General features: G+C 45.5%; 1 long non-coding RNA gene across 1 annotated transcript; it reads left to right on the forward strand.

The window, feature by feature from the left end:
• The first annotated feature begins 1,704 nt into the window (after positions 1–1,704).
• Positions 1,705–13,468, forward strand: LOC144373220 (uncharacterized). The gene is made up of 4 exons (XR_013432978.1): positions 1,705–2,696; positions 3,504–3,594; positions 5,970–7,165; positions 12,341–13,468. It is a non-coding gene; the product is annotated as an uncharacterized LOC144373220 (long non-coding RNA).
• Positions 13,469–14,449: the final 981 nt, after the last annotated feature.

A 14,449-nucleotide genomic window follows, 5' to 3' on the forward strand; every position in this document is an offset into this window, starting at 1 on the left:
CTCCCACAGCCAGTCCCCCATCCCTGACCCTGGCCTTGTTCCACCCAGCTCCCCATCCCTGACGCTGGCCTTGCTCCACCCAGCTCCCCATCCCTGACCCAGGTCTTGCTCCCAGTGCCAGCCCCCCATCCCTGACAAAGGCTTGCTCCCAAAGTCAGCCCCCCATCTCTGACCTTGGCCTTGCTTCACCCAGCTCCCCATCCCTGACCCAGGCCTTGATCCCACAGCCAGCCCCCAATCCCTGACCCAAGCCTTGCTCCCACAGCCAGCCCTCCGTCCCTGACCCAGGCCTTGCTCCACAGCCAGCCCCCCATCCCTGACCCAGGCCTTGCTCTACCCAGCTCCCCATCCCTGACCCAGGCTTGCTCCCACAGCCAGGCCTTCATCCCTGACCCTGGCCTTATTCCACAGCCAGCTCCCCATCCCTGACCCTGGCCTTGCTCCACCCAGCTCCCCATCCCTGACCTTGGCCTTTCTCCTCCCAGCTCCCCATCCCTGACCTTGTCCTTGCTCCACCCAGCTCCCTATCCCTGACCCAGGCCTTGTTCCCACAGCCAGTCCTTCATCCCTGACCCTGGCCTTGCTCCCACAGCCAGTCCCCCATCCCTGACCCTGGCCTTGCTCCCACAGCCAGCTTCTCATCCCTGACCCTCGCCTTATTCCCACAGCCATCTCCCCATCCCTGACCTTGGCCTTACTCCATCCAGCTCCCCATCCCTGACCCAGGCCTTGTTCCCACAGCCAGTCCTTCATCCCTGACCCTGGCCTTGCTCCCACAGCCAGTCCCCCATCCCTGACCCTGGCCTTGCTCCCACAGCCAGCTTCTCATCCCTGACCCTGGCTTTATTCCCACAGCCATCTCCCCATCCCTGACCTTGGCCTTGCTCCATCCAGCTCCCCATCCCTGACCAAGGCCTTGTTCCCACAGCCAGTCCCCCATCCCTGACCCAGGCCTTGCTCCACCCAACTCTCCATCCCTGACCCTGGCCTTGCTCTACAACCAGTCTCCCATCCCTGATGCAGGCCTTGCTCCACCCAGCTCCCCATCCCTGACCCAGGCCTTGCTCCCACACCCACCTCCCCATCCCTGACCTTCGCTTTGCTCCACCCAACTCCCATCCCTGACCCTGGTCTTGCTCCCCCAGCCAGTCCTCTACCCTGACCATGGCCTAGTTCCCACTCCTAGCTCCCCATCCCTGACTTTGGCCTTGCTCCACCCAGCCCCCCATCCCTGACCCTGGCTTTGCTCCCACAGCCAGCTCCCCATCCCTGACCTTGGCCTTGCTTTACCCAGGTTCCCATCCCTGATCCTGGCCTTGCTCCCTCAGCCAGCCACCCATCTCTGACCCTGGCCTTGCTCCCACAGCCATGCCCCTGCCCTGACCCTGGCCTTATTCCACAGCCAGCTCCCCATCCCTGACCCTGGCCTTGCTCCACCCAGCTCCCCATCCCTGACCTTGGCCTTTCTCCTCCCAGCTCCCCATCCCTGACACTGGCCTTATTTCCACACCCAGCCCCCGATCCCTGACCCAGGCCTTGTTCCCACAGCCAGTCCTTCATCCCTGACCCTGGCCTTGCTCCCACAGCCAGTCCCCCATCCCTGACCCTGGCCTTGCTCCCACAGCCAGCTTCTCATCCCTGACCCTCGCCTTATTCCCACAGCCATCTCCCCATCCCTGACCTTGGCCTTACTCCATCCAGCTCCCCATCCCTGACCCTGGCCTTGCTCCACCCAGCTCCCCATCCCTGACCTTGGCCTTTCTCCTCCCAGCTCCCCATCCCTGACACTGGCCTTATTTCCACACCCAGCCCCCGATCCCTGACCCAGGCCTTGTTCCCACAGCCAGTCCTTCATCCCTGACCCTGGCCTTGCTCCCACAGCCAGTCCCCCATCCCTGACCCTGGCCTTGCTCCCACAGCCAGCTTCTCATCCCTGACCCTCGCCTTATTCCCACAGCCATCTCCCCATCCCTGAACTTGGCCTTGCTCCACCCAGCTCCCCATCCCTGACCCAGGCCTTGTTCCCACAGCCAGTCCCCCATCCCTGACCCAGGCCTTGCTTCACCCAACTCTCCATCCCTGACCCTGGCCTTGCTCTACAACCAGTCTCCCATCCCTGATGCAGGCCTTGCTCCACCCAGCTCCCCATCCCTGACCCAGGCCTTGCTCCCACACCCAGCTCCCCATCCCTGACCTTGGCCTTGCTCCACCCAGCTCCCATCCCTCACCCAGGTCTTGCTCCCACAGCCAGTCCCCTGCCCTGACCATGGCCTAGTTCCCACTCCTAGCTCCCCATCCCTGACCTTGACCTTCCTCCACCCAGCTCCCCATCTCTGACCTTGGCCTTGCTCCACCCAGCTCCCATCCATGTCCCAGTCTTGCTCCCACAGCCAGTCCTCTGCCCTGACCATGGCCTTTTTCCCACACCCAGCTCCCCATCCCTGACCTTGGCCGTGCTCCACCCAGCCCCCCGTCCCTGACCCTGGCCTTGCTCCCACAGCCAACCCCCCATCCCTGACCCAGGCCTTGCTCCCACAGCCACCCCCCTGCCCTACCCAGCTGGTGAGTCTGTACCTCGGGAGGTTGCACTTCCTCTGGAAATAGCCTGCCACCATGAGCTGGCTGGAGGAAAATGTTCGCGAGGTTCTTCAGGCAGTGGACGCTGGGGACCCCACTGTGGAGGCTTGTGTGAACAGGTGAGATGCTGGGTATTCGTGCAGGTCAGCCCCTCCTGCCCTCTCTGGGCACCCTCTGATGTTAGATGCTGTGGGCCAGAGTGGTTTCATGTCTACTGCTGCTGGCATAGCCCTGTTCTCCTGTGGGTGAGCATGTAGACCCCAAGGCTGCTACCACTGTCCAGGTGGGATTGAAGGTGTGGCATGAGTCTGCCCATATTCTGTCCTGCCTACTGCTGTGCGCCTGGTTTTCACATCTGCTATAGCAGGTGCCAGGCTCACACCTGCTGGCAGAGATAGCAGCAAGCAGCAGCCCTGGCCCACTTCCACCCATGGTCTGGCCTTTGGCCCTGTTAGCATTGTAGTCTGGGACTGCTGTGGCCAGGCTGGGTAGTACAGTGAGGACTCTCTGGTCTGTGCTGGCCAGGAGTCTCCCCTAACTGCCCAGAGGAAGCCCTCTGCTGTTTAAGTAAAATTGAAGAAATGATGGGAGAGTGGGGACCCTGGAACCCTGGCCCTCACAGCCAATATTCACTGTACACTCATCTGTTCTCCACACTAGAGGGGATGTTTTAATGGGCAGGAGCACGTTCTGCTCCCTGTGCAGCTTCTCTGCCCCACCCTGTCCAGCAGGGGCAGGCCCCATGCCGCAGCTGTAGTGACACTCGGGTCCTTCAGAGACTCACTCAGCACACCATGGACTGACTGCCTGGCCGTCTGGGGGTGAAGCTGGAGATCCTTGGGAGATGGAGACCTGCCAGGGAGGAAGGGCTTAGCAGTTTGCAGGGTGGGCAATGGTTAATCTGTTGCTGTTTGCCCTGGCCTCAGGTGGAAGATGCTCTACCAGCGTGCACCCAGAAACATCCATTGCCATGTGATCCTCTCGGAGATCAGGGAGGCTGTTGCTCCGCTTACCCCGGTAAGGAGGATGGCGTAATGGTGGGCTGTGTGATCGTTCCCCTCCTGCTCCTGGCAGCCCACAGGCAGGACGGACGGTGGGTGAGGCCAAAGGGGGTATATGTACCTTCCCTCAGCCTACTGGGGAGCTGGTCAATCCAGGAGCAGCTGGACCCATAGTCTTGGCCCCACTTGCCTTGCTGGTGGCCAGGCCTGCATGCAACACTGCTGAGAGCAGGCTGCTGCTGTGGGGAAACCTCAAGGGCACCACAGGTCTGTAGGAAGAGGCAGGTCAGGGCGGCCAGGACAGGGGGTTCCTTGGGGCCCTCGACACCACTAATTTACCTAAGCTGCTCTGCTGATCCTTAGGACAGCACTGCCAACCTCTTCTGGCCAGGAAGGCTTGTTCTGATGAGTAGTGACAGCGTGGTGCTGGCGGGAGAGTCTAAAAGGAATTGAGTTTAGTAATTATACAGTTTTCTAATAATTCAAGGTCTTCACGATCAAACTGCTCACTCTAGGTAGTACCATGTACCCTCATTAGCTACTTGAATGCCTGCGTTTTTTAATGCTCAATGAGTGCTGATTTATTCTAATACTTGGAAAAATGAACCTAGTAAACAGGTAATAATGAAAAAGTGAGAAAGATAATGAGTTGTCTCTCTTAAGACCAAAGTCCAGCAGCAGGTTATAGTGGGAGTATCCCTCTTAGTTTCTATACAAGACAGGCATAGATCATAGGGGAGTTGGAAATTGTGAAGTAGAGAGGATAAGGGTGAATACACATTGGGAAAGGCAGAGAGAGTGAGTGCAGCGAGTAAATGAAGGAAAAACAAGCCATGAAGGCTGATAAATTTCAGTCATTCTGTTAGGGAGCACGCAGGTTTTGGGAAGTAGGAAATCTGCTTCACTGATCATGACACAGGATGTAGGAGGAATTATATCCATCAGAGAGAAAAAATAGTAACATGACAAATCTTTTAAGTTTCAAAATAAGGCACAGAGGGTACTAGTCAAGCAGGGTGCACTTGGATACAAAAGTTAATCTTATTCTGATGGGTCTATGATGGTATCCACACTGATTACTCACCCAAAATTTTAGTGTTATGTGTTTCGTGAATAGGATGTATAATAATCAGATTAGTCCTATTTTTAGATTTATAAATCATAAATTTCTCATAACTTTTCATGGCCTAAAAATTCATCAGTATTTAAAATTATTCAAATACTGACTGCTCAGAGAATTATTTGTCCTAAAATTTGTGAGGAGTATTTTGTTTTCTTAGGGAGAAATGAAAAAAGATTTCAGTTAATTGCCATAAAATGATTTTCTTAACTAGACTCCCCACAGCCCCCTTCCCTTCAGATACTGCATCATCTCTGAGTTGGCTATTACATTGTACAACCCTAAAATTCTATGGTAGGTCATTTTCATATTCCTTTGGATTTTATTAATTCAAAATAGTCGCAGTGCCGATCCTATTTGTCCTAGGCACCGTGTTGGGTACTCTAATGAATTAAAGACATACCCGCCCTTCAGACGAGATAGTCTAGTGATGAAGACAAGATGTACATAATTGTGATAAAGAAATCAAAATAGTAATAGGAAGAAAATGCTCTGTGGGTTAGAGAAATATTACATAAAAATATTAAGGAATATTTAGACCGGGTTTGTTGTAGTTTTATTTTTACTTTATGCTCTTTTTACTGACATTATAATTGTACATCTTTATGGTTGTTTGGAACATTGATACATTGTGTATTGAATAACTAAGAATATGTAGTTATATTTATCCTGTTTGGCTGTGACTTTGTACACATTAACCAATATCTCCTCCTCAACATCTCCCCTAGTCTCCCAACCTCTCATAAACAGTATTTTGCCCTCTAGTTTTATAAGCTCAGCATTTTTAAGATTCCACAAGTGAGTGAAATCATGCAATATTTGTCTTTTTATGCATGGCTTATTTCACTTAATATGATGTCCAACATATTTGTGTTTCCACAAATAACATAATCCCTTTCTTTTATGGCTGAATAATATTTCATTTGTGTGTTTGACATTTTATTTATCAGTTCATTCATTGATGGACACAGTTGATTCCATATTTGAGTATTGTAAATAGTGTTTTAGTAAACATGAAAGTGTAGGTATCTCTTTGATATGCTAATTTCATTTCCTTTGGATGTATATATAGCTAATAGTAATGGGGTTACTATTATATGTACTGTCTGACCCTCAGAATGTGGTTACTGCAACCTCAGACAGTTTAAACTCTCCTGATGCCCATTCCTCCTGTTCACTCCCAGGACTGGCCTCACTCCTGAACTCTGTACAACCCCAGCTTCTCTCCTGGATTCCTCTGAATGCCCCTCCACTGCTTCTTTCTTGTTTAGGTTTCACAGCCCGCCTCCTGAGGACCCCAAATCTTCTGTCACTGGAGAGCCTATTGCAAGGGTGTCCAGCCTCATTCTGTGCCAGTTATGCCAAAAGGTGTCCTGTCCTGTGTCTCAGATTGATGGCATTGACAGAGCATGGGAAGTCATGGCAGGTCAAGTTTGTGTTACCAGGTGCATTGTTTCTGTTAGAAGAGAATCCATCAAACCCAAGCTTATCTCCCTAATGCAATATTGTAGAGAAATTGTGTGAAACTTTGTGTGGACGCAGGCTTCTTAGGTATTTAGAAACCAAGACTCATCTGTTCCATCTAATGTCATCACAGATAATGAAAGACTTCTGCCAATGGGCTGTTTTTTACATGTGTTTTTTCTTTGTTTTAGGTTCCTCACTGCTCCACTAGCAGCTTCCATTTTGATTGGTTTATTTATTCCCTATCATACCACTTTTGTTACCTTTTATATCCTTTTATCTATATTTGAAATTTATTTTTATAGTGGTTTCTATGTGTTTTACATCAATACCAACATATGCCTGAGTTCTATTACCATGTTCCTTCTCCTCCTACCCTCATCTCTTCCTTATTGTTTATGATGCTGTTGTCACAATTATGATGTGCACACTGGAATTTTTGTGTTCATTTCCATTATTGATTCAAACTATGAAATTTTTTCTCCTGTTTTTAATTTATAATATAATATGTTAGAAACTAAAATACAAGGATATGTCATTGTTAGGATTTATGTTCAGCTATGTAAGTACCTTTAGCAGAGATATTAATTTCCCAGGTTCTCAAGTTCCCATCTCTTACCCTTCTTAAGTCTTAGGACTCCCCTCAGTATTTCATGCTGGGCAGAACTACAAGAAACACTAATGTGCTCTGCAACTGTCCCATTTGTGGTGGTCAGATCTTCTTCATTGTGACCATTTTATGTGACAGGAACAAGTTATAGGAGGGCAGATTAATTTTTGGCTCATGGCTTCACAGGTTCCCATAAGCTTCTGACTCTATCACAGAAACAGCATGATAGAAAGTCATAGTGGAATATTTATTCTAAATTATTAACTTTGTAGTCAATGAAAAATACACTCTTTATGTACTGTCTTCTTTCTAAGCGCACCGATCCCATCACAATAAAAGAGGCGCTTCCACGGAAAGGATTAGGCAAGGTGAAAGAAAAGACAGTCAAATTGGGTAAGTTTTACATTACAACACACCAGGGAACACAATGTTAAAACACTTGAAATGCTACCATTGTTCTCACATGTAAGGTGGATTTCCTAAAGAGGTGGGAGGATTTTCCTCACAATGTTATCAGTAGTCACAGAAAATGATCTCTCCTCTGTTTCTGGGAATATCCCCTCAATTCTGAGTTGTTTCCCCTACATATCATACTATTACATTCTCCCTATTTTCACCCTTTGGAGTGAACTAGCTACCATGCAAATGTCACCATAAGCATCTCTTTAGAATGTGAAAGGTCAAACTTCTGAAATTTCTTAGAAATATTTCCTGACATGACCCAAGCCTCATTCTGTATCTTTATACCTTTCCTCTGCCTCAACTGTCCTCTGGCATTAGGCCTCACCTATCCCTTTATTCTGAGACAAATCCTGACCTATTTCATACTCTTCTCTGTGTGGGCCTACAGAATTTCATGCTCTCACCATCTCCTGCTCTCTGGCTACTCACCTTTCGCCTGTCTTTTTGAGGGGTGAGTAGCCAGAAAAAACACCATCCTTGGGGGCACATTTTCTCTGCCTTCTTAGGTCATTTTCTCTGACACTTCGGCTGGTCACATTAGCTTCCAGACACATAGGTTCCCCTTTGCCCTTCTCACTGGAGTCACATGGGTATAGTCTAGCCTGCACCAGTTTTTTCTACCTTCCATGAGGCACAACCTAGGTTCCTTGATAGGCACTTCCAGGATCCTCATGTGTGTGTGTGTGTGTGTGTGTGTGTGTGTGTGTGTGTGTGTGTGTGTGTTGTTTAGAGGAACTGAATCAAAGAAATACTGTTGCACTTTTTTCAAGGATGGCTATGGCTTCAGCACTCCCATCACTCAATGAGAGAAGAGCATGCTTTTTAAGCACCAGTGCATAGTGCACCTTTTGGTCAGATCAGTTTAAGCAATATTTTTGATCTCAGGTTTCTCCTTAGCAGGGAACATCATGGTACAACTTTCAAATCATTCCTCAACCCAGATCTTAAAATCCTAGATGGCTTGTAATGATAAATACCAAGGCCAGAGATTCAGTAAAATGTGTACCATAAACAAAAAAAGCCTACAACCTGCATGCAGATCTGCCTCAGACAAAGGGGGAGAGAGAAGAGGAATTTGCATTCTAAGTTGTACCATGTTTAATTTAAGTTACTCTTTTGTTCTTAAAAATAGTCTAAAATAGTTATAGTGTTTTAAAAGTCTAAAAAAATTTATCTTTCATTTTCTTTATCTTTCTGATAACTGGATGTAGAGAAAGATAAAATTTTCAACAATGAATAAACTTTTTGAAATAAATAATTTTAGAGACTGTGGTTTGGATGTGAGGGTCCCCCAGAGCTCCATGAATGCAGGAGTGTTCAGGAGTGAGACGATGAGATTCAGAGAGCTGTAGCCTAATCAGTCCTTCTTAGCTGGAATGGGCTGACTGGGTGGTAAGGAAGGCAGCTGCAGGAGGTGGGGCCGGGAATGTGCCCTGGGGATCCTATGGTTTGTCCCTGGCCTCTCTGTCTGCTTCCTGGCCACCACGAGCTGAGCAGCCTTCCTTCACCACTGCCCTTCTGCCAAGAAGGACTGTCCCTGCTCAGGCCTAAATTGATGGAGTTGGCCCTCAGTGGACTGAACCTCTGAGCCCCAAATACACTTTTTCTCCTGTAAATTAGTCTTAGATGGCCTTTTGTTCATGAGGAGGACAAGCTGACTAACAGAGGCAAAGGAGAAACCAGCACATCCAACCTGGAAAAAAAAAGAAAGAGGCTTTAAAATAGTAATTAAGAGTCTGATTCAAAGAGAAAAAAAATGTTATTTTTGTTCTCCTAAAACTATGTTCAATAAGAACATAGTTATGCAAAACTGTATACATTCATAAAGGTATCAATATTTGGCAGGTGTCTGTTATCGGGTCTAGTATGTTATACTTTTTCAAAATAAAAACTTTTTTCCCCCCAAAAGAACTAGAATGGAATAACATATAAATCAAAATAAAAGGGATCCAACCCCTAGGGGAAAATGGAAGTAGATAATGCACCCATTCTTTCTGAAGTACCTACTCTTTAATCTTGGAATCTGTATGTCTAAGGCCATGCATGGAAAAGAGAGTAGAAATCAGCAATTCCCTCAAGAATTTTAATAGATGTGTCAGCCACTACCCATATCTCCTTCCCCTGCCTATGACTGCTGAGACACTGGCAACGGGATTTTGTTCTGAAGCTCCAATCAAGGGGAATCCTACTCTTAAAAAAAGAAAAAAAAAAAAGACTTAACAAGTATTTTCTTAGAGCAAAGCACAAACATCCTGTGGCTTTCTAGACATTTCTTACTTTGACCTTGGAGCTGTGCTGTGATGGAACATGGGTGAATCTACCAACTCGTGAACTTATTCTGACTTGAAGCACAGAGCAGAACTTTTTTCCTGCATTCCCACTCAAGGGAAGGGGACATGCAGTAGAGTAAAAGCGTTAGTACTGGCCTTTAGGGAGCAGCCCTTTTGGGGGGGGGAGAAGGGGGTGCGTGATCATGTGACTTGCTGCTGACCCTTACATTGGAAGGAGCGCAGAGCTAATTACTTCATAAAATTAAACTAAAAACCAAGGTTTTCTTTTCACACATCTATAATGCAAAACACCGACTTTGCAAAATCATCTTCCTCCAAAAAGCAACATTTCTCATCTTACCGACTCTGTGTATGAATTCCACATTTTATAAGTATTATTCTACTGCCTGGGTAGAGCTATAATATAGAAAAATGCTAGTATATATTTAGAGCAAATATTTACAATATTTAAAAGTAAGTGCATAATTTTTGCATACAGAATGTGCATAATAACATGGAAGTAGCTAGCAGAAAGGACATTATACTGGCAATTAGAGTCTGATTACAGAATAAATAAACAAAAAACAGCACTAAAGTCAAGTTACTTCTGCCAACTGGCTATTTTTAGCATCCTAGCAATGCCTTCTCAACAGCAGTGACTGGATTGGGAATTGGCACAACTCACAAACACACTTATGTGTGCTGCAAGCCAAGTAGAACTGGAGATTCCCTGACTTTGGTACAGTCAGAAACCCAGGCTGACTGACCAGCAGGGATTTGGGACCTCCACAGTCCTGCAGTTTCAGACCAGGTAATTTTGCGGGGGATGAAGGCTGCACCCATTGTGTCTGAAGGTCACTGGCTCCTACCGGCTAGATGCCAGGAGAACTCACAAAGCTAACATGTCTCCAGACCTTACCAGGTGCCCCCAGGGACAAATCACCCACTCAGAATCAGGATCCAGAGCCTGCTACCCATCCTGTGATTGTTTTTACTACAATGTGCCCCATTCTGTCTAGTGCCTGAGTATAGTTAAATTTTAAAAAGGGCCATAGACATTTAAGAACACAATGAATTCTTCCTATTATCCAGGGCTCTCGTGGCCAGTTTCTGAATTTCCACAGGGTTATCAAAAAACAGAGAGAAAATGCACAGCCATGTTTCCATTGCCAGAGTAATTTATTAAAAGGAGAAGCGGCTATGGGAGCCCTGTCCCTTTCCCAAAATCATGTCCTCAAAGGTGGGTGGACTTCATTGCAGCAGGCTTGTACTGTGCACTAGGGAGTCTCAGGATTGAGGTCTCAGTATCCAAGAAAACACACATGGTGATGTTGTTTTTTATTGAAGGTTTAAATAGGAAAAAATGGTGCAATTCATAGAATTACATATTTTAAAAGACAGCATATTCAAGAGTCATGGTCATAGCAGCAACCATATAGATTATATAAACAAATAAGCATTTGGAAAGCACTTTCTTTTTGTTATTGTTTGTTTTTTGGTACCAGGGGTTGAACCCAGGGGTGCTGAACCACTGAGCCACATCCCCAGACCTCCTGTATTTTATTTTGAGACAGGGTCTCAATAAGCAACTTAGTGAGACTCAGCCTTGCTAAATTGCTGAGGCCGGCTTTGAACTTGCCATCTTCTAGCCTCAGCCTCCTGAGCTGCTGAGATTACAGGTGTAGGCCACAATACCCAGCTGGTATTTATTTTTGAGTATGTTTTCAAATATTAATTCACTTAAAATTATTCCTCAAAAACAAACAAATGTGTAAAGTACAACTTCCCCTCCCCCCATCTTACAAATGAGAAAATAAACAGGAGACTCATCTGTGGCTCCATGATTCATGGCCAGACATTCTGGCCCTAGAATTCTCCAGTGGGCCTTTCACTGTGTTCTGCTCCATCTCAATACAAAATTTCCCTGCCAAGCACTCTGGGAAACACTTTGTATGCATTATTTCACAGCAACTGCAGGAGGTAGGTATTTTATTTTCCAAGTATCTGGAGATGAGGAAATAAAAGCTCAAGAGGTTAAGATGCTCGACTAGCCACAGATTTATAAATGGTGGAACTCAGGATTCACACGTAGGCCTTGTGAGTCTAAAATCATTTAACTCCTATGTATATAAATTCCTCTCTAAATTTAGGAACTCAATTAGATTACCTTCACCCTTTTCCATCTACAGAAGCCTGCACAGCTACATTCTAGAACCTTTTTTGTTATATTTAAATTTAGAATTTATTTGCAAACTTTTCTTGGTTTAAAAAAATAATTTCTCAAATGAAGCTGGGATATTACACAATATCCCATTATTTTTTAAAATTTTTTTAGTTGAAAATGGACATAATATCTTTATTTTTAAGTGGTGCTGAGGATCAAATTCAGTGCCTCACATTTGTGAGGCAGGCACTCTACCACTAAGCTATAGCCCCAGTCCCGAAACATTAATTTTTAACATTTTCTTATAGCTATCATGGTTAGTTGATTGATGCTTAAGAGAAAACCCACAATTAAGTGGGTACAAACTCAGGCCAAAAGGAAGAGAGATAAAATACTGATGGACTCAGCCTATATAAGAAACAGAGCAAAAGTTGAGATATAATGGACCTGAAAATTGATGTGGTAAATGTAATTGTGAAAATATATAGATTCCTTTAACTTCTCTGTGGGTATTTGTTGGTGATTTATACTGTGATCTGGCATCAGGCCATGAAATATCTGCAGTGACTGTTAGTTATGTTAGTGGTAAAGAGATAATATCGGTAGACCATGTGGAATTTTATGGACTATTATTCCATGCTTGAAAACACACTTCATGTTTTGTAATTTCAGGTTGATCAATACAAAAGTAAATTACCAGCAACCTAAATATTGCTCATCTGAAATATAGAATTATCAAGTGCTGGTTGACAAGCAGAGGGCCGGCAGGGTGGGAGCAGTGACAGCTGAGGATGTCATTATAGGACGAATGTCTGAGGAGGAGATGCCCAAGCCCAGGAGGAGCTTAAGATGCCCCAAGCAACTTGACAGCACAGGCATTCTGAGGCAGGCTGGCGAGCAGTCAGCACTGGGTCTAAGAAGTAATGGGGTGAATAGTTGGTGGAGGATTTCAAAATGCTCATAAAACTGACTGAAGGGTGGTCCTAACATTTTTTATGACCATGTGCTGGCAATTATAAACAATGTCGGTAATAAAATAATCTTTCCTGAAGAAGTCTCTGTCAGTGGAAATTCTAGACAGCCCTTTTCATGCACACACACGCACACACACACACACACGCACACACACGTGCGCGCACACACACACGCTTTAAGAAACATTCTATACTACTTTAAATTATTTGAAAAATTTCCAATTACATTGTTCTTCTGAAACGTGTAGACTCAGTTGCACAGAAACAGTTTCTCAAGGATTCAGAATCCTCAGATCTCACATTCAGCATGGCTTGAACCTCCAACTACTGAGACAATCATTTTATGGAAGTGCTGACATCACGGTAATTGTGAAATTAGAAGAAACAGAAGTGGAATTACTTTAGATCTGTCCTTCTTGGTGACTACTCGGAGTCTTCATTTGCTGTAGACATTTTAGACATCTGAAAATTGTAAGAACAGAACCTGAAGGACCCAAGGCCCTGGCAGGGCTTTGATTTCTGGAATTTGTCATGAACTGGAGTTTCCAAGTCTCTGCCAAACTGATTCTTATGTCGAGGACTTTTGCTGAGCATTTGTGCATCTGAGGCTTCCGTGCAAAACAACATTTTCAAAAAAATAAGTTAAGGAAAACTGTCTCTCGTCCCTGTGAGTGATGATAGGTTGTCAAATCCATCTATACTGTCTATTGAACCTGAATATGTGAAGAAGGTTGATTTTGAGAAAGATTGTGACAGATTTGCAAATGTTTAGGCTAAAAAATGAAAGCCATATATTTTTTATTTATTAATAAAACATACCAATATATATGTATGTTTTTCTCTCTTTTTAAAGCATACATTCACATAATTAAAAGGAATTAGTCAAATTTTCTTTTTTAATGCTCTAATATTTTAATTTTATATAATGCCACATATGAAGTTTAATAAAAGTAACTTTTCACTGACCTTTTTTTTTCTTTCAAGTCAATAATTTTATCACTTCCTTTGTGTGTGTGTGTGTGTGTGTGATGTTGGGGATTGAACCCAGGGCCTTGTGCATGCAAGGCGAATACTCTACCAACTGAGCTATGTCCCCAGCCCAATGTTATCATTTTTTGATTGCCTTTCAAATATTTCTGTCACATAAACACAGGGATAGTAAAATGACACACTAGTTAAAGACATTTGACCTGGTTCTGTTGAAGAATAGAAAGGTGATTTCCAATATTTTTTGGAAACAATTTGACTTCATTAGGAATAAAAAATGTTTAGCAATTAAAGAGCATGCAAAAATAGTTTATCCTGTGAAAAGAGCGTTTCCTGTCCCTGGATGAGGTCAGAAAGAGGCCATGGGCTCTGGAGTCAGAACAGACAAAAAATTTGGTCGAACTGGCCACCAGCACTGTTTCAACCCTGAGGACAGGGCTGCCTTCCTGAGACCTTGTCCAGTTGGGAAGAACTCGTTGCAGGTTTAATATGAAAGGGGCACACCCCCTGCCAGGCAAGCGCTGACCTCCTCCTCCAGGCCCTGATAGGAAACACTCGTGTACTTTCCTCTGGCTGCTCCTGGGAAGGCCGGTGGCAGGGACAGTGTGTGATGGTAATTCAGTGCTTCCCCTCCCTGACTGAACACCATTACAACAAAGTCTGGGCCTGTCTGTGAGGGCGTTTCCCGGTGAGGTCAGCATCAGGTTGGTAGACTCAGAGAAGCAACCACCTGACTCGGGTGGGCTTCATCCAATACACGGAGGGCTTGGGAAGCAGAAATCTGACTGTCAGGACCTGACCTCACAACTCCCGGGATGTG

This window comes from Ictidomys tridecemlineatus, unplaced genomic scaffold, assembly GCF_052094955.1.
Source record: "Ictidomys tridecemlineatus isolate mIctTri1 unplaced genomic scaffold, mIctTri1.hap1 Scaffold_314, whole genome shotgun sequence".
Taxonomy (NCBI): domain Eukaryota; kingdom Metazoa; phylum Chordata; class Mammalia; order Rodentia; family Sciuridae; genus Ictidomys; species Ictidomys tridecemlineatus.